Source organism: Schistocerca gregaria, chromosome 2 (assembly GCF_023897955.1).
Source record: "Schistocerca gregaria isolate iqSchGreg1 chromosome 2, iqSchGreg1.2, whole genome shotgun sequence".
Classification (NCBI taxonomy): domain Eukaryota; kingdom Metazoa; phylum Arthropoda; class Insecta; order Orthoptera; family Acrididae; genus Schistocerca; species Schistocerca gregaria.
In genome coordinates this window covers 968,389,839-968,406,718 of record NC_064921.1, presented here as the reverse complement: position 1 = coordinate 968,406,718, position 16,880 = coordinate 968,389,839, and the positions used below count along the sequence as shown (strand labels likewise).

The 16,880-nt window shown below is 47.4% G+C and overlaps 12 non-coding genes across 12 annotated transcripts; 2 read left to right on the top strand and 10 right to left on the bottom strand.

Moving 5' to 3' along the window:
• Positions 1-450: 450 nt before the first annotated feature.
• Trnaq-uug (transfer RNA glutamine (anticodon UUG)) lies at positions 451-522 on the bottom strand. The gene has a single exon. It is a non-coding gene; the product is annotated as a tRNA-Gln (tRNA).
• A 4,146-nt stretch (positions 523-4,668) lies between these two features.
• Trnap-ugg (transfer RNA proline (anticodon UGG)) lies at positions 4,669-4,740 on the top strand. The gene has a single exon. It is a non-coding gene; the product is annotated as a tRNA-Pro (tRNA).
• Positions 4,741-5,238: 498 nt separating this feature from the next.
• Positions 5,239-5,310, bottom strand: Trnaq-uug (transfer RNA glutamine (anticodon UUG)). The gene has a single exon. It is a non-coding gene; the product is annotated as a tRNA-Gln (tRNA).
• Positions 5,311-6,436: 1,126 nt separating this feature from the next.
• Trnaq-uug (transfer RNA glutamine (anticodon UUG)) lies at positions 6,437-6,508 on the bottom strand. The gene has a single exon. It is a non-coding gene; the product is annotated as a tRNA-Gln (tRNA).
• A 1,124-nt stretch (positions 6,509-7,632) lies between these two features.
• Trnaq-uug (transfer RNA glutamine (anticodon UUG)) lies at positions 7,633-7,704 on the bottom strand. Its single transcript has one exon. It is a non-coding gene; the product is annotated as a tRNA-Gln (tRNA).
• A 2,324-nt stretch (positions 7,705-10,028) lies between these two features.
• Positions 10,029-10,100, bottom strand: Trnaq-uug (transfer RNA glutamine (anticodon UUG)). The gene has a single exon. It is a non-coding gene; the product is annotated as a tRNA-Gln (tRNA).
• A 1,126-nt stretch (positions 10,101-11,226) lies between these two features.
• On the bottom strand, positions 11,227-11,298 carry Trnaq-uug (transfer RNA glutamine (anticodon UUG)). The gene has a single exon. It is a non-coding gene; the product is annotated as a tRNA-Gln (tRNA).
• A 1,124-nt stretch (positions 11,299-12,422) lies between these two features.
• Trnaq-uug (transfer RNA glutamine (anticodon UUG)) lies at positions 12,423-12,494 on the bottom strand. Its single transcript has one exon. It is a non-coding gene; the product is annotated as a tRNA-Gln (tRNA).
• A 1,124-nt stretch (positions 12,495-13,618) lies between these two features.
• On the bottom strand, positions 13,619-13,690 carry Trnaq-uug (transfer RNA glutamine (anticodon UUG)). The gene has a single exon. It is a non-coding gene; the product is annotated as a tRNA-Gln (tRNA).
• Positions 13,691-14,814: 1,124 nt separating this feature from the next.
• Trnaq-uug (transfer RNA glutamine (anticodon UUG)) lies at positions 14,815-14,886 on the bottom strand. The gene has a single exon. It is a non-coding gene; the product is annotated as a tRNA-Gln (tRNA).
• Positions 14,887-16,010: 1,124 nt separating this feature from the next.
• On the bottom strand, positions 16,011-16,082 carry Trnaq-uug (transfer RNA glutamine (anticodon UUG)). The gene has a single exon. It is a non-coding gene; the product is annotated as a tRNA-Gln (tRNA).
• Positions 16,083-16,638: 556 nt separating this feature from the next.
• On the top strand, positions 16,639-16,710 carry Trnap-ugg (transfer RNA proline (anticodon UGG)). The gene has a single exon. It is a non-coding gene; the product is annotated as a tRNA-Pro (tRNA).
• Positions 16,711-16,880: the final 170 nt, after the last annotated feature.

Below are 16,880 nucleotides of genomic sequence, written 5' to 3'. Positions count from 1 at the left end.
TCTGAAAGTAAGCCATGCAACAGGGCAAACTGCGCGTCGGGCCACCGGCCAATGATATTGGCAAGTGCGTCTTGTGAAAAGCAATCTACGAAGAAGGATTAAGCCGTCTTCGATTACTTATATCTATACCTAAAGACTGACACGTACAACGATTCGATTCGTTTCCCAGGAACTAGTACATCGCATGCACGTTTGTTAAATTCACGCGCATGCAGCACCCAAGACGGAGAGATGCTCGGGCAAGCAGCTGAGGTCGTCTTCTCGCAGTTGAACCCCTTACGTGCCGTTATTAATCCTAGTAGCAAAAGCATAAGCATTTGGAGCGTTCCCCATTCACGTGTGGACTGCTATTAACAATTTGCATTACATGATCCTAGCTATAATTCTGGATATACAATTCCAACTACCAGCTAGTACACATTTCTAAAAACGATCGCAAAACACAGAGTCAGGTTCCACCGAGACTCGAACTCGGATCGCTAGATTCAAAGTCCAGAGTGCGAACCATTACACCATGAAACCGGGTGCCTCTAGCACACTTAAATTGAGCAGCATCTTGACATAAAACCGATAAGCTGCGATTTATTGCATGTAGCGTCCTCAGGAAGTGTTTGCGTGGCTAATGAAGCAACCAAGTAGGCTGAAAGTGGAGGCAGCAACTTGGAATGTAGCGAGAGTTCGTGCCAGTATTCGTACATGAAATGATGTCTAAGGGTCAGGTAATCAAAATTGCGGAACAGCCACTTTCTTATGGTGGATGCCTTGTGCTGGAAGCAGCCTAGCTATGAAAACAGCTATGGACACAGAGTACTGTCGAAAAGTGCGTGCTGTCACACAACGCCACGTATTGGGCGGATGGTGCGTGACAGGATAACATTTGCACTTCACACGATCGACATATTGTCACACAACACAGGCAGCTCTTTCAGCCATCACATACACTGGTCTTCAGCACAGCTCATGTTGTAGGTGTCGGATTAAGAAACCTCTTTGAGAATATGGTCCATATTGGATGCTGCAACTAGCAAGTGCGGAAAGATTTCAGTAGGTGGCGGGGTGCACACCTGCTACCTTGTGTTGCCTGTTGGTCTAGGGGTATTTTTCCTGCTTTGGGTGCAGGAGGACCCGGGTTCAAATCCCGCACAGTCCCTACTTTTCACTTTCGCGACAAGCAAGCAATACGATAAACTAGCGAGTCTCTGAAAGTAAGCCATGCAACAGGGCAAACTGCGCGTCGGGCCACCGGCCAATGATATTGGCAAGTGCGTCTTGTGAAAAGCAATCTACGAAGAAGGATTAAGCCGTCTTCGATTACTTATATCTATACCTAAAGACTGACACGTACAACGATTCGATTCGTTTCCCAGGAACTAGTACATCGCATGCACGTTTGCTAAATTCAACCGCATGCAGCACCCAAGACGGAGAGATGCTCGGGCAAGCAGCTGAGGTCGTCTTCTCGCAGTTGAACCCCTTACTTGCCGTTATTAATCCTAGTAGCAAAAGCATAAGCATTTGGAGCGTTCCCCATTCACGTGTGGACTGCTATTAACAATTTGCATTACATGATCCTAGCTAAAATTCTGGATATACAATTCCAACTACCAGCTCGTACACATTTCTAGAAACGATCGCAAAACAGAGTCAGGTTCCACCGATTCTCGAACTCGGATCGCTGGATTCAAAGTCCAGAGTGCTAACCATTACACCATTGAACCGGGTGCCTCTAGCAGACTTAAATTGAGCAGCATCTTGACATTAAACCGATAAGCTGCGATTTATTGCATGTAGCGTCCTCAGGAAGTGTTTGCGTGGCTAATGAAGCAGCCAAGTAGGCTGAAAGTGGAGGGAGCAACTTGGAATGTAGCGAGAATTCGTGCCAGTATTCGTACATGAAATGATGTCTAAGGGTCAGGTAATCAAAATCGCGGAACAGCCACTTTCTTATGGTGGATGCCTTGTGCTGGAAGCAGCCTAGCTATGAAAACAGCTATGGACACAGAGTACTGTCGAAAAGTGCGTGCTGTCACACAACGCCACGTATTGGGCGGATGGTGCGTGACACGATAACATTTGCACTTCACACGATCGACATACTGTCGCACAACTCAAGCAGCACTTTCAGCCATCACATACACTGGTCTTCAGCACAGCTCATGTTGTAGGTGTCGGATTAAGAAACCTCTTTGAGAATATTGTCCATATTGGATGCTGCAACTAGCAAGTGCGGAAAGATTTCAGTAGGTGGCGGGGTGCACACCTGCTACCTTGTGTTGCCTGTTGGTCTAGGGGTATTTTTCCTGCTTTGGGTGCAGGAGGACCCGGGTTCAAATCCCGCACAGGCCCTACTTTTCACTTTCGCGACAACCAAGCAATACGATAAACTAGCGAGTCTCTGAAAGTAAGCCATGCAACAGGGCAAACTACGCGTCGGGCCACCGGCCAATGATATTGGCAAGTGCGTCTTGTGAAAAGCAATCTACGAAGAAGGATTAAGCCGTCTTCGATTACTTATATCTGTACCTAAAGACTGACACGTACAACGATTCGATTCGTTTCCCAGGAACTAGTACATCGCATGCACGTTTGCTAAATTCAACCGCATGCAGCACCCAAGACGGAGAGATGCTCGGGCAAGCAGCTGAGGTCGTCTTCTCGCAGTTGAACCCCTTACGTGCCGTTATTAATCCTAGTAGCAAAAGCATAAGCATTTGGAGCGTTCCCCATTCACGTGTGGACTGCTATTAACAATTTGCATTACATGATCCTAGCTAAAATTCTGGATATACAATTCCAACTACCAGCTCGTACACATTTCTAGAAACGATCGCAAAACAGAGTCAGGTTCCACCGATTCTCGAACTCGGATCGCTGGATTCAAAGTCCAGAGTGCTAACCATTACACCATTGAACCGGGTGCCTCTAGCAGACTTAAATTGAGCAGCATCTTGACATTAAACCGATAAGCTGCGATTTATTGCATGTAGCGTCCTCAGGAAGTGTTTGCGTGGCTAATGAAGCAGCCAAGTAGGCTGAAAGTGGAGGGAGCAACTTGGAATGTAGCGAGAATTCGTGCCAGTATTCGTACATGAAATGATGTCTAAGGGTCAGGTAATCAAAATCGCGGAACAGCCACTTTCTTATGGTGGATGCCTTGTGCTGGAAGCAGCCTAGCTATGAAAACAGCTATGGACACAGAGTACTGTCGAAAAGTGCGTGCTGTCACACAACGCCACGTATTGGGCGGATGGTGCGTGACACGATAACATTTGCACTTCACACGATCGACATACTGTCGCACAACTCAAGCAGCTCTTTCAGCCATCACATACACTGGTCTTCAGCACAGCTCATGTTGTAGGTGTCGGATTAAGAAACCTCTTTGAGAATATTGTCCATATTGGATGCTGCAACTAGCAAGTGCGGAAAGATTTCAGTAGGTGGCGGGGTGCACACCTGCTACCTTGTGTTGCCTGTTGGTCTAGGGGTATTTTTCCTGCTTTGGGTGCAGGAGGACCCGGGTTCAAATCCCGCACAGGCCCTACTTTTCACTTTCGCGACAACCAAGCAATACGATAAACTAGCGAGTCTCTGAAAGTAAGCCATGCAACAGGGCAAACTACGCGTCGGGCCACCGGCCAATGATATTGGCAAGTGCGTCTTGTGAAAAGCAATCTACGAAGAAGGATTAAGCCGTCTTCGATTACTTATATCTGTACCTAAAGACTGACACGTACAACGATTCGATTCGTTTCCCAGGAACTAGTACATCGCATGCACGTTTGCTAAATTCAACCGCATGCAGCACCCAAGACGGAGAGATGCTCGGGCAAGCAGCTGAGGTCGTCTTCTCGCAGTTGAACCCCTTACGTGCCGTTATTAATCCTAGTAGCAAAAGCATAAGCATTTGGAGCGTTCCCCATTCACGTGTGGACTGCTATTAACAATTTGCATTACATGATCCTAGCTAAAATTCTGGATATACAATTCCAACTACCAGCTAGTACACATTTCTAAAAACGATCGCAAAACGCAGAGTCAGGTTCCACCGAGACTCGAACTCGGATCGCTAGATTCAAAGTCCAGAGTGCGAACCATTACACAATGGAACCGGGTGCCTCTAGCACACTTAAACTGAGCAGCATCTTGACATTAAACCGATAAGCTGCGATTTATTGCATGTAGCGTCCTCAGGAAGTGTTTGCGTGGCTAATGAAGCAACCAAGTAGGCTGAAAGTGGAGGCAGCAACTTGGAATGTAGCGAGAATTCGTGCCAGTATTCGTACATGAAATGATGTCTAAGGGTCAGGTAATCAAAGTCGCGGAACAGCCACTTTCGTATGGTGGATGCCTTGTGCTGGAAGCAGCCTAGCTATGAAAACAGCTATGGGCACAGAGTACTGTCGAAAAGTCCGTGCTGTCACACAACGTCACGTAGTGGGCGGATGGTGCGTGACACAATAACATTTGCACTTCACACGATCGACATATTGTCACACAACTCAAGCAGCTCTTTCAGCCATCACATACACTGGTCCTCAGCACAGCTCATGTTGTAGGTGTCGGATTAAGAAACCTCTTTGAGAATATGGTCCATATTGGATGCTGCAACTTGCAAGTGCGGCAAGATCACAGTAGGTGGCGGGGTGCAGACCTGCTACCTTGTGCGGCCTGTTGGTCTAGGGGTATTATTCCTGCTTTGGGTGCAGGAGGTCCCGGGTTCAAATCCCGCACAGGCCCTACTTTTCACTTTCGCGACAACCAAGCAATACGATAAACTAGCAAGTCTCTGAAAGTAAGCCATGCAACAGGGCAAACTGCGTGTCGGGCCACCGGCCAATGATATCGGCAAGTGCGTCTTGTGGAAAGCAATCTACGAAGCAGGATTAAGCCGTCTTCGATTACTTATATCTATACCTAAATACTGGCACGTACAACGATTCGATTCGTTTCCCAGGAACTAGTACATCGCATGAACGTTTGTTAAATTCACGCGCATGCAGCACCCAAGACGGAGAGATGCTCGGGCAAGCAGCTGAGGTCGTCTTCTCGCAGTTGAACCCCTTACGTGCCGTTATTAATCCTAGTAGCAAAAGCATAAGCATTTGGAGCGTTCCCCATTCACGTGTGGACTGCTATTAACAATTTGCATTACATGATCCTAGCTATAATTCTGGATATACAATTCCAACTACCAGCTAGTACACATTTCTAAAAACGATCGCAAAACACAGAGTCAGGTTCCACCGAGACTCGAACTCGGATCGCTAGATTCAAAGTCCAGAGTGCGAACCATTACACCATGGAACCGGGTGCCTCTAGCACACTTAAATTGAGCAGCATCTTGACATTAAACCGATAAGCTGCGATTTATTGCATATAGCGTCCTCAGGAAGTGTTTGCGTGGCTAATGAAGCAACCAAGTAGGCTGAAAGTGGAGGGAGCAACTTGGAATGTAGCGAGAATTCGTGCCAGTATTCGTACATGAAATGATGTCTAAGGGTCAGGTAATCAAAATCGCGGAACAGCCACTTTCTTATGGTTGTTGCCTTGTGCTGGAAGCAGCCTAGCTATGAAAACAGCTATGGACACAGAGTACTGTCGAAAAGTGCGTGCTGTCACACAACGCCACGTAGTGGGCGGATGGTGCGTGACACGATAACATTTGCACTTCACACGATCGACATACTGTCACACAACTCAAGCAGCTCTTTCAGCCTTCACATACACTGGTCTTCAGCACAGCTCATGTTGTAGGTGTCGGATTAAGAAACCTCTTTGAGAATATGGTCCATATTGGATGCTGCAACTAGCAAGTGCGGAAAGATTTCAGTAGGTGGCGGGGTGCAGACCTGCTACCTTGTGTTGCCTGTTGGTCTAGGGGTATTATTCCTGCTTTGGGTGCAGGAGGTCCCGGGTTCAAATCCCGCACAGGCCCTACTTTTCACTTTCGCGACAAGCAAGCAATACGATAAACTAGCGAGTCTCTGAAAGTAAGCCATGCAACAGGGCAAACTGCGCGTCGGGCCACCGGCCAATGATATTGGCAAGTGCGTCTTGTGAAAAGCAATCTACGAAGCAGGATTAAGCAGTCTTCGATTACTTATATCTATACCTAAAGACTGACACGTACAACGATTCGATTCGTTTCCCAGGAACTAGTACATCGCATGCACGTTTGCTAAATTCAACCGCATGCAGCACCCAAGACGGAGAGATGCTTGGGCAAGCAGCTGAGGTCGTCTTCTCGCAGTTGAACCCCTTACGTGCCGTTATTAATCCTAGTAGCAAAAGCATAAGCATTTGGAGCGTTCCCCATTCACGTGTGGACTGCTATTAACAATTTGCATTACATGATCCTAGCTAAAGTTCTGGATATACAATTCCAACTACCAGCTAGTACACATTTCTAAAAACGATCGCAAAACACAGAGTCAGGTTCCACCGAGACTCGAACTCGGATCGCTAGATTCAAAGTCCAGAGTGCTAACCATTACACCACGGCACCGGGTGCCTCTAGCACACTTAAATTGAGCAGCATCTTGACATTAAACCGATAAGCTGCGATTTATTGCATGTAGCGTCCTCAGGAAGTGTTTGCGTGGCTAATGAAGCAACCAAGTAGGCTGAAAGTGGAGGGAGCAACTTGGAATGTAGCGAGAATTCGTGCCAGTATCCGTACATGAAATGATGTCTAAGGGTCAGGTAATCAAAGTCGCGGAACAGCCACTTTCGTATGGTGGATGCCTTGTGCTGGAAGCAGCCTAGCTATGAAAACAGCTATGGACACAGAGTACTGTCGAAAAGTGCGTGCTGTCACACAACGTCACGTAGTGGGCGGATGGTGCGTGACACGATAACATTTGCACTTCACACGATCGACATACTGTCACACAACTCAAGCAGCTCTTTCAGCCATCACATACACTGGTCCTCAGCACAGCTCATGTTGTAGGTGTCGGATTAAGAAACCTCTTTGAGAATATGGTCCATATTGGATGCTGCAACTAGCAAGTGCGGCAAGATCTCAGTAGGTGGCGGGGTGCACACCTGCTACCTTGTGCGGCCTGTTGGTCTAGGGGTATTATTCCTGCTTTGGGTGCAGGAGGTCCCGGGTTCAAATCCCGCACAGTCCCTACTTTTCACTTTCGCGACAAGCAAGCAATACGATAAACTAGCGAGTCTCTGAAAGTAAGCCATGCAACAGGGCAAACTGCGTGTCGGGCCACCGGCCAATGATATTGGCAAGTGCGTCTTGTGAAAAGCAATCTACGAAGCAGGATTAAGCCGTCTTTGATTACTTATATCTATACCTAAAGACTGACACGTACAACGATTCGATTCGTTTCCCAGGAACTAGTACATCGCATGCACGTTTGTTAAATTCACGCGCATGCAGCACCCAAGACGGAGAGATGCTCGGGCAAGCAGCTGAGGTCGTCTTCTCGCAGTTGAACCCCTTACGCGCCGTTATTAATCCTAGTAGCAAAAGCATAAGCATTTGGAGCGTTCCCCACTCACGTGTGGACTGCTATTAACAATTTGCATTACATGATTATAGCTAAAATTCTGTATATACAATTCCAACTACCAGCTCGTACACATTTCTAGAAACGATCGCAAAACAGAGTCAGGTTCCACCGAGACTCGAACACGGATCGCTGGATTCAAAGTCCAGAGTGCTAACCATTACACCATGGAACCGGGTGCCTCTAGCAGACTTAAATTGAGCAGCTTCTTGACATTAAACCGATAAGCTGCGATTTATTGCATGTAGCGTCCTCAGGAAGTGTTTGCGTGGCTAATGAAGCAACCAAGTAGGCTGAAAGTGGAGGGAGCAACTTGGAATGTAGCGAGAATTCGTGCCAGTATTCGTACATGAAATGATGTCTAAGGGTCAGGTAATCATAATCGCGGAACAGCCACTTTCGTATGGTGGATGCCTTGTGCTGGAAGCAGCCTAGCTATGAAAACAGCTATGGACACAGAGTACTGTCGAAAAGTGCGTGCTGTCACACAACGGCACGTAGTGGGCGAATGGTGCGTGACACGATAACATTTGCACTTCACACGATCGACATACTGTCACACAACTCAAGCAGCTCTTTCAGCCATCACATACACTGGTCCTCAGCACAGCTCATGTTGTAGGTGTCGGATTAAGAAACCTCTTTGAGAATATGGTCCATATTGGATGCTGCAACTAGCAAGTGCGGCAAGATCTCAGTAGGTGGCGGGGTGCACACCTGCTACCTTGTGCGGCCTGTTGGTCTAGGGGTATTATTCCTGCTTTGGGTGCAGGAGGTCCCGGGTTCAAATCCCGCACTGGCCCTACTTTTCACTTTCGCGACAACCAAGCAATACGATAAACTAGCGAGTCTCTGAAAGTAAGCCATGCAACAGGGCAAACTGCGTGTCGGGCCACCGGCCAATGATATTGGCAAGTGCGTCTTGTGAAAAGGAATCTACGAGGCAGGATTAAGCCGTCTTTGATTACTTATATCTATACCTAAAGACTGACACGTACAACGATTCGATTCGTTTCCCAGGAACTAGTACATCGCATGCACGTTTGCTAAATTCAACCGCATGCAGCACCCAAGACGGAGAGATGCTCGGGCAAGCAGCTGAGGTCGTCTTCTCGCAGTTGAACCCCTTACGTGCCGTTATTAATCCTAGTAGCAAAAGCATAAGCATTTGGAGCGTTCCCCATTCACGTGTGGACTGCTATTAACAATTTGCATTACATGATCCTAGCTAAAATTCTGGATATACAATTCCAACTACCAGCTAGTACACATTTCTAAAAACGATCGCAAAACGCAGAGTCAGGTTCCACCGAGACTCGAACTCGGATCGCTAGATTCAAAGTCCAGAGTGCGAACCATTACACAATGGAACCGGGTGCCTCTAGCACACTTAAACTGAGCAGCATCTTGACATTAAACCGATAAGCTGCGATTTATTGCATGTAGCGTCCTCAGGAAGTGTTTGCGTGGCTAATGAAGCAACCAAGTAGGCTGAAAGTGGAGGCAGCAACTTGGAATGTAGCGAGAATTCGTGCCAGTATTCGTACATGAAATGATGTCTAAGGGTCAGGTAATCAAAGTCGCGGAACAGCCACTTTCGTATGGTGGATGCCTTGTGCTGGAAGCAGCCTAGCTATGAAAACAGCTATGGGCACAGAGTACTGTCGAAAAGTCCGTGCTGTCACACAACGTCACGTAGTGGGCGGATGGTGCGTGACACAATAACATTTGCACTTCACACGATCGACATATTGTCACACAACTCAAGCAGCTCTTTCAGCCATCACATACACTGGTCCTCAGCACAGCTCATGTTGTAGGTGTCGGATTAAGAAACCTCTTTGAGAATATGGTCCATATTGGATGCTGCAACTTGCAAGTGCGGCAAGATCACAGTAGGTGGCGGGGTGCACACCTGCTACCTTGTGCGGCCTGTTGGTCTACGGGTATTATTCCTGCTTTGGGTGCAGGAGGTCCCGGGTTCAAATCCCGCACAGGCCCTACTTTTCACTTTCGCGACAACCAAGCAATACGATAAACTAGCAAGTCTCTGAAAGTAAGCCATGCAACAGGGCAAACTGCGTGTCGGGCCACCGGCCAATGATATCGGCAAGTGCGTCTTGTGGAAAGCAATCTACGAAGCAGGATTAAGCCGTCTTCGATTACTTATATCTATACCTAAATACTGGCACGTACAACGATTCGATTCGTTTCCCAGGAACTAGTACATCGCATGAACGTTTGTTAAATTCACGCGCATGCAGCACCCAAGACGGAGAGATGCTCGGGCAAGCAGCTGAGGTCGTCTTCTCGCAGTTGAACCCCTTACGTGCCGTTATTAATCCTAGTAGCAAAAGCATAAGCATTTGGAGCGTTCCCCATTCACGTGTGGACTGCTATTAACAATTTGCATTACATGATCCTAGCTATAATTCTGGATATACAATTCCAACTACCAGCTAGTACACATTTCTAAAAACGATCGCAAAACACAGAGTCAGGTTCCACCGAGACTCGAACTCGGATCGCTAGATTCAAAGTCCAGAGTGCGAACCATTACACCATGGAACCGGGTGCCTCTAGCACACTTAAATTGAGCAGCATCTTGACATTAAACCGATAAGCTGCGATTTATTGCATATAGCGTCCTCAGGAAGTGTTTGCGTGGCTAATGAAGCAACCAAGTAGGCTGAAAGTGGAGGGAGCAACTTGGAATGTAGCGAGAATTCGTGCCAGTATTCGTACATGAAATGATGTCTAAGGGTCAGGTAATCAAAATCGCGGAACAGCCACTTTCTTATGGTTGTTGCCTTGTGCTGGAAGCAGCCTAGCTATGAAAACAGCTATGGACACAGAGTACTGTCGAAAAGTGCGTGCTGTCACACAACGCCACGTAGTGGGCGGATGGTGCGTGACACGATAACATTTGCACTTCACACGATCGACATACTGTCACACAACTCAAGCAGCTCTTTCAGCCTTCACATACACTGGTCTTCAGCACAGCTCATGTTGTAGGTGTCGGATTAAGAAACCTCTTTGAGAATATGGTCCATATTGGATGCTGCAACTAGCAAGTGCGGAAAGATTTCAGTAGGTGGCGGGGTGCAGACCTGCTACCTTGTGTTGCCTGTTGGTCTAGGGGTATTATTCCTGCTTTGGGTGCAGGAGGTCCCGGGTTCAAATCCCGCACAGGCCCTACTTTTCACTTTCGCGACAAGCAAGCAATACGATAAACTAGCGAGTCTCTGAAAGTAAGCCATGCAACAGGGCAAACTGCGCGTCGGGCCACCGGCCAATGATATTGGCAAGTGCGTCTTGTGAAAAGCAATCTACGAAGCAGGATTAAGCAGTCTTCGATTACTTATATCTATACCTAAAAACTGACACGTACAACGATTCGATTCGTTTCCCAGGAACTAGTACATCGCATGCACGTTTGCTAAATTCAACCGCATGCAGCACCCAAGACGGAGAGATGCTTGGGCAAGCAGCTGAGGTCGTCTTCTCGCAGTTGAACCCCTTACGTGCCGTTATTAATCCTAGTAGCAAAAGCATAAGCATTTGGAGCGTTCCCCATTCACGTGTGGACTGCTATTAACAATTTGCATTACATGATCCTAGCTAAAGTTCTGGATATACAATTCCAACTACCAGCTAGTACACATTTCTAAAAACGATCGCAAAACACAGAGTCAGGTTCCACCGAGACTCGAACTCGGATCGCTAGATTCAAAGTCCAGAGTGCTAACCATTACACCACGGCACCGGGTGCCTCTAGCACACTTAAATTGAGCAGCATCTTGACATTAAACCGATAAGCTGCGATTTATTGCATGTAGCGTCCTCAGGAAGTGTTTGCGTGGCTAATGAAGCAACCAAGTAGGCTGAAAGTGGAGGGAGCAACTTGGAATGTAGCGAGAATTCGTGCCAGTATCCGTACATGAAATGATGTCTAAGGGTCAGGTAATCAAAGTCGCGGAACAGCCACTTTCGTATGGTGGATGCCTTGTGCTGGAAGCAGCCTAGCTATGAAAACAGCTATGGACACAGAGTACTGTCGAAAAGTGCGTGCTGTCACACAACGTCACGTAGTGGGCGGATGGTGCGTGACACGATAACATTTGCACTTCACACGATCGACATACTGTCACACAACTCAAGCAGCTCTTTCAGCCATCACATACACTGGTCCTCAGCACAGCTCATGTTGTAGGTGTCGGATTAAGAAACCTCTTTGAGAATATGGTCCATATTGGATGCTGCAACTAGCAAGTGCGGCAAGATCTCAGTAGGTGGCGGGGTGCACACCTGCTACCTTGTGCGGCCTGTTGGTCTAGGGGTATTATTCCTGCTTTGGGTGCAGGAGGTCCCGGGTTCAAATCCCGCACAGTCCCTACTTTTCACTTTCGCGACAAGCAAGCAATACGATAAACTAGCGAGTCTCTGAAAGTAAGCCATGCAACAGGGCAAACTGCGTGTCGGGCCACCGGCCAATGATATTGGCAAGTGCGTCTTGTGAAAAGCAATCTACGAAGCAGGATTAAGCCGTCTTTGATTACTTATATCTATACCTAAAGACTGACACGTACAACGATTCGATTCGTTTCCCAGGAACTAGTACATCGCATGCACGTTTGTTAAATTCACGCGCATGCAGCACCCAAGACGGAGAGATGCTCGGGCAAGCAGCTGAGGTCGTCTTCTCGCAGTTGAACCCCTTACGCGCCGTTATTAATCCTAGTAGCAAAAGCATAAGCATTTGGAGCGTTCCCCACTCACGTGTGGACTGCTATTAACAATTTGCATTACATGATTATAGCTAAAATTCTGTATATACAATTCCAACTACCAGCTCGTACACATTTCTAGAAACGATCGCAAAACAGAGTCAGGTTCCACCGAGACTCGAACACGGATCGCTGGATTCAAAGTCCAGAGTGCTAACCATTACACCATGGAACCGGGTGCCTCTAGCAGACTTAAATTGAGCAGCTTCTTGACATTAAACCGATAAGCTGCGATTTATTGCATGTAGCGTCCTCAGGAAGTGTTTGCGTGGCTAATGAAGCAACCAAGTAGGCTGAAAGTGGAGGGAGCAACTTGGAATGTAGCGAGAATTCGTGCCAGTATTCGTACATGAAATGATGTCTAAGGGTCAGGTAATCATAATCGCGGAACAGCCACTTTCGTATGGTGGATGCCTTGTGCTGGAAGCAGCCTAGCTATGAAAACAGCTATGGACACAGAGTACTGTCGAAAAGTGCGTGCTGTCACACAACGGCACGTAGTGGGCGAATGGTGCGTGACACGATAACATTTGCACTTCACACGATCGACATACTGTCACACAACTCAAGCAGCTCTTTCAGCCATCACATACACTGGTCCTCAGCACAGCTCATGTTGTAGGTGTCGGATTAAGAAACCTCTTTGAGAATATGGTCCATATTGGATGCTGCAACTAGCAAGTGCGGCAAGATCTCAGTAGGTGGCGGGGTGCACACCTGCTACCTTGTGCGGCCTGTTGGTCTAGGGGTATTATTCCTGCTTTGGGTGCAGGAGGTCCCGGGTTCAAATCCCGCACTGGCCCTACTTTTCACTTTCGCGACAACCAAGCAATACGATAAACTAGCGAGTCTCTGAAAGTAAGCCATGCAACAGGGCAAACTGCGTGTCGGGCCACCGGCCAATGATATTGGCAAGTGCGTCTTGTGAAAAGGAATCTACGAGGCAGGATTAAGCCGTCTTTGATTAACTATATATATACCTAAAGACTGACACGTACAACGATTCGATTCGTTTCCCAGGAACTAGTACATCACATGCACGTTTGTTAAATTCACGCGCATGCAGCACCCAAGACGGAGAGATGCTCGGGCAAGCAGCTGAGGTCGTCTTCTCGCAGTTGAACCCCTTACGCGCCGTTATTAATCCTAGTAGCAAAAGCATAAGCATTTGGAGCGTTCCCCATTCACGCGTGAACTGCTATTAACAATTTGCATTACATGATCCTAGCTAAAATTCTGGATATACAATTCCAACTACCAGCTCGTACACATTTCTAGAAGCGATCGCAAAACAGAGTCAGGTTCCACCGAGACACGAACTCGGATCGCTGGATTCAAAGTCCAGAGTGCTAACCATTACACCATGGAACCGGGTGCCTCTAGCATACTTAAATTGAGCAGCTTCTTGACATTAAACCGATAAGCTGCGATTTATTGCATGTAGCGTCCTCAGGAAGTGTTTGCGTGGCTAATGAAGCATCCAAGTAGGCTGAAAGTGGAGGGAGCAACTTGGAATGTAGCGAGAATTCGTGCCAGTATTCGTACATGAAATGATGTCTAAGGGTCAGGTAATCAAAATTGCGGAACAGCCACTTTCTTATGGTGGATGCCTTGTGCTGGAAGCAGCCTAGCTATGAAAACAGCTATGGACACAGAGTACTGTCGAAAAGTGCGTGCTGTCACACAACGCCACGTAGTGGGCGGATGGTGCGTGACACGATAATATTTGCACTTCACACGATCGACATACTGTCACACAACTCAAGCAGCTCTTTCAGCCATCACATACACTGGTCCTCAGCACAGCTCATGTTGTAGGTGTCGGATTAAGAAACCTCTTTGAGAATATGGTCCATATTGGATGCTGCAACTAGCAAGTGCGGCAAAATCTCAGTAGGTGGCGGGGTGCACACCTGCTACCTTGTGCGGCCTGTTGGTCTAGGGGTATTATTCCTGCTTTGGGTGCAGGAGGTCCCGGGTTCAAATCCCGCACAGGAGCTACTTTTCACTTTCGCGACAAGCAAGCAATACGATAAACTAGCGAGTCTCTGAAAGTAAGCCATGCAACAGGGCAAACTGCGTGTCGGGCCACCGGCCAATGATATTGGCAAGTGCGTCTCGTGAAAAGCAATCTACGAAGCAGGATTAAGCCGTCTTTGATTACTTATATCTATACCTAAAGACTGACACGTACAACTATTCGATTCGTTTCCCAGGAACTAGTACATCGCATGCACGTTTGTTAAATTCACGCGCATGCAGCACCCAAGACGGAGAGATGCTCGGGCAAGCAGCTGAGGTCGTCTTCTCGCAGTTGAACCCCTTACGTGCCGTTATTAATCCTAGTAGCAAAAGCATAAGAATTTGGAGCGTTCCCCATTCACGTGTGGACTGCTATTAACAATTTGCATTACATGATCCTAGCTAAAATTCTGTATTTACAATTCCAACTACCAGCTCGTACACATTTCTAGAAACGATCGCAAAACAGAGTCAGGTTCCACCGAGACTCGAACTCGGATCGCTGGATTCAAAGTCCAGAGTGCTAACCATTACACCATGGAACCGGGTGCCTCTAGCAAACTTAAATTGAGCAGCTTCTTGACATTAAACCGATAAGCTGCGATTTATTGCATGTAGCGTCCTCAGGAAGTGTTTGCGTGGCTAATGAAGCAACCAAGTAGGCTGAAAGTGGAGGGAGCAACTTGGAATGTAGCGAGAATTCGTGCCAGTATTCGTACATGAAATGATGTCTAAGGGTCAGGTAATCATAATCGCGGAACAGCCACTTTCGTATGGTGGATGCCTTGTGCTGGAAGCAGCCTAGCTATGAAAACAGCTATGGACACAGAGTACTGTCGAAAAGTGCGTGCTGTCACACAACGGCACGTAGTGGGCGGATGGTGCGTGACACGATAACATTTGCACTTCACACGATCGACATACTGTCACACAACTCAAGCATCTCTTTCAGCCATCACATACACTGGTCCTCAGCACAGCTCATGTTGTAGGTGTCGGATTAAGAAACCTCTTTGAGAATATGGTCCATATTGGATGCTGCAACTAGCAAGTGCGGCAAGATCTCAGTAGGTGGCGGGGTGCACACCTGCTACCTTGTGCGGCCTGTTGGTCTAGGGGTATTATTCCTGCTTTGGGTGCAGGAGGTCCCGGGTTCAAATCCCGCACTGGCCCTACTTTTCACTTTCGCGACAAGCAAGCAATACGATAAACTAGCGAGTCTCTGAAAGTAAGCCATGCAACAGGGCAAACTGCGTGTCGGGCCACCGGCCAATGATATTGGCAAGTGCGTCTTGTGAAAAGCAATCTACGAAGCAGGATTAAGCCGTCTTTGATTACTTATATCTATACTTAAAGACTGACACGTACAACGATTCGATTCGTTTCCCAGGAACTAGTACATCACATGCACGTTTGTTAAATTCACGCGCATGCAGCACCCAAGACGGAGAGATGCTCGGGCAAGCAGCTGAGGTCGTCTTCTCGCAGTTGAACCCCTTACGTGCCGTTATTAATCCTAGTAGCAAAAGCATAAGCATTTGGAGCGTTCCCCATTCACGTGTGGACTGCTATTAACAATTTGCATTACATGATCCTAGCTAAAATTCTGGATATACAATTCCAACTACCAGCTCGTACACATTTCTAGAAGCGATCGCAAAACAGAGTCAGGTTCCACCGAGACACGAACTCGGATCGCTGGATTCAAAGTCCAGAGTGTTAACCATTACACCATGGAACCGGGTGCCTCTAGCATACTTAAATTGAGCAGCTTCTTTACATTAAACCGATAAGCTGAGATTTATTGCATGTAGCGTCCTCAGGAAGTGTTTGCGTGGCTAATGAAGCAACCAAGTAGGCTGAAAGTGGAGGGAGCTACTTGGAATGTAGCGAGAATTCGTGCCAGTATTCGTACATGAAATGATGTCTAAGGGTCAGGTAATCAAAATCGCGGAACAGCCACTTTCGTATGGTGGATGCCTTGTGCTGGAAGCAGCCTAGCTATGAAAACAGCTATGGACACAGAGTACTGTCGAAAAGTGCGTGCTGTCACACAACGCCACGTAGTGGGCGGATGGTGCGTGACACGATAACATTTGCACTTCACACGATCGACATACTGTCACACAACTCAAGCAGCTCTTTCAGCCATCACATACACTGGTCCTCAGCACAGCTCATGTTGTAGGTGTCGGATTAAGAAACCTCTTTGAGAATATGGTCCATATTGGATGTTGCAACTAGCAAGTGCGGCAAGATCTCAGTAGGTGGCGGGGTGCACACCTGCTACCTTGTGCGGCCTGTTGGTCTAGGGGTATTATTCCTGCTTTGGGTGCAGGAGGTCCCGGGTTCAAATCCCGCACAGGCCCTACTTTTCACTTTCGCGACAAGCAAGCAATACGATAAACTAGCGAGTCTCTGAAAGTAAGCCATGCAACAGGGCAAACTGCGTGTCGGGCCACCGGCCAATGATATTGGCAAGTGCGTCTTTTGAAAAGCAATCTACGAAGCAGGATTAAGCCGTCTTTGATTACTTATA